This window comes from Malus domestica, chromosome 02, assembly GCF_042453785.1.
Source record: "Malus domestica chromosome 02, GDT2T_hap1".
Taxonomy (NCBI): domain Eukaryota; kingdom Viridiplantae; phylum Streptophyta; class Magnoliopsida; order Rosales; family Rosaceae; genus Malus; species Malus domestica.
In genome coordinates, this window is record NC_091662.1 from 22482616 (window position 1) to 22485353 (window position 2738).

Genomic DNA, 2738 nt, shown 5'->3' on the forward strand with positions numbered 1-2738 from the left:
ACCTGGAAGAACCCTCGGTTTTTTGTTTCGTTCTCTAAGAATTCGAGGTCTGAGTAAAGCTTGTGGTGACGTGAAAAAGGTGACGGTGTTTTTTTTGGGTGTTTGATACGCAGTTGAGCAGTGATGGTGCTGCTCGCCTGTGGGCAGGGAGAGGTAGAGGAAGTGTGCGTCGGAGAGAGGAGAGAGAAAAAAAGTGAGTAGAGTGTAAGAGAGAGTGAAGTGTCGGTAGTAACTTCCCATAAAGGGAAGGGTTTCCATAAGTATAAAACCCAAAATAGAAATCAACAATAGAATTTCACATGCAAGTTCGAAAAGTTCCACTCAGCCCTGTGAATGAAAAATTACAAAATTTGTCCTTTGCTTGAAAATATGTAGAACTTCTTCGTTATAAGTTCAATTTACGTTTTGTTTTGCATTTACGTGTAGAATGAGACAAATATGAAAGAGTTTTTATCACTAATGATCCCTGATATTGAACCACCCCATCGAAATTGTAAATCATTTAAGGGTAAATTACATAATACCCCCTCAGGTTTGAGATCTATTATAACCCCATACAACATCTTTAAAACATTTCACTTTCATACCTCACCTATTATTTTATTTCAATATAGTACCTCCGTTACATTTTTCATCAATTGATCCGTTAAAAGTTGACATGGCTGCCACATTTGTGCTGATGTGGCTGCCATGTGGCAAAAAAAATATTTTTTTATACTTTAAAAATATTATAATATTAACCTTATTTAAAAAAAAAAATGAAAAAACCACAAAACCTAGAAATCGTCTTCTCCACCCAAAATCCCATGTCTTCCCCTTCCCCATCTCCAGCCGCATTCACCCAAATTCCTCCATTGCCAAATTCCTTTCCTTTCTCCATTGTACTTTGCCGCCATTGTCCATTGCCAAATTCCTGTCCTCTTTAATCTCATCATCCCCATCATCAAAATTCTCATCATCCCCATCATCAAAATCCAAAATAAATTGGCTCTGATTATCAAACAATTCAAGAGGAACATCGACGACAAATGGCCACATCGTTCCTGCCTACCATACTCGTACCGCGACCACGACCCACATCCATGCAACTGATCTGGGGCCATTATTCCTCTGCCTCTCCGTTGTAGCAGAAGTTGTACTACGACATCGTTTTTCGGGTCGCCACAATGTCGAAGACCCGATACACTTCCCTGGGTTTCTGGGCAGTGGGACTCGCCCTCTTTCAACTCGCCCATTCCCTCATTTTTTACTCTTCCTATAACCCCACTTTCTTACTTGCATTGATGAGGCACGCCCAGCAGCCGTTGTCTTCTCCAAATCAAGGTATAAAAGATCTGCCTTTTTTGAAAATTACAGAAACCCTTTGTTCTTTTTATTGATTTTTGAAAATTTACGTAATTATTTTGGAAATTTGTTTGAATTTTCTTGGAAAATTACAACAATCCAAAATTTATTTTCTTTTGTTGGAATTGGATTTTTGGTTTTATAGGATATTTGCTTAAGAGGCATTTCAAGGTGGATCTGGAGCCTCCACAGCCGCAATAGCTGGTGTAATCGAATCTATTGACGACGGCCATGGCGGCGGGAGTTGTCTTTTGAGTAGAACAGTTGATTTGGGGGGGAAAATTAGAGTTTTGTAGGCTTGTAGATGAAGGGAGGGAGAATAAGTGAATGCAGTTTGGGATGGCGAAGGGGATGGGGATGAGGGAGACGATTTCTGGGTTTGCTTTGGTTGTTGTTGTCGTTTTCTTTTCTTCTTTTTTTCATTTTAAAAATAGGGTTAATGTATAATATATATTTTTTTTATTTAGAAGATTTAGGTTTTTAAAAAAAAATTAAATTTTTTTGCCACGTGGCACACATTTGGCAATCACGTGGCATAAATGTGGTAGCCACGTCAACGCTTAATGGATCAATGGATGAAAAATATAACAGATGTATTATTTTGAAATAAAATAGTAGGTGAGGTATGAAAGTGAAATGTTTTAAAGATGCTGTATGGGGTTGTAATAGACCTCAAACCTGAGGGATTATTATGTAATTTACCCATCAATTAATGTAGTCCTTGAAAATGGATATTGCAAATCAATGTGATCCTTCGATTATAATTCCGTTAAAATTTCTGTTAAATGGATCCCAAAAGTCCAATTAAATATTAACATTTATATTAAAAATATTTAAATAATAAAAAATAATATATTTTTATGTCAAAATAATATTAAAATTTCTCACTCCCCCAGTTTTTCTCTCTTTTCTTTCTTCAAGCCAATCTCCTCCCAGGTGTTCGCCTATCAGCAGTGCCATGTGTCGCCAGTCCTTCTCACTTTTAAGCCCATTTACCCGGACCGGTCCTAAAACCCAACCCGATAAATGTTTGATCCATCAGCCCCCGATCTTCCATGGGCGCTGCTGCTACTGCTGCTTTAGTCACTTCTCATAATTGCAATTCCAACTATTACATTATGTTTAGATAAAGAAATTTAAAATTACTAAGGAATTTAAAAATGACGGAAATTAAAATAACGAGATTTTATTTTTTAGAATTTGTAAATTCTCTTGTTTGGTTAATCTAAAAGAACAATTGAATTGAATACGAAATTTGTTATTTTTAAACTCTCAAGCATATAAATTGGGAAATGACACCTATTTACATGGAATTTGAACTTGGGAATTGGAGGTCCCAAATTCCAAGTTTTTTTTTCCACACGGAAATTCTAAATTTCTATGTTTATGTATTC

General features: G+C 36.4%; 1 long non-coding RNA gene across 1 annotated transcript; it reads left to right on the plus strand.

The window, feature by feature from the left end:
- The first annotated feature begins 778 nt into the window (after positions 1 to 778).
- Positions 779 to 2089, plus strand: LOC139190502 (uncharacterized). The gene is made up of 2 exons (XR_011574766.1): positions 779 to 1323; positions 1490 to 2089. It is a non-coding gene; the product is annotated as an uncharacterized lncRNA (long non-coding RNA).
- Positions 2090 to 2738: the final 649 nt, after the last annotated feature.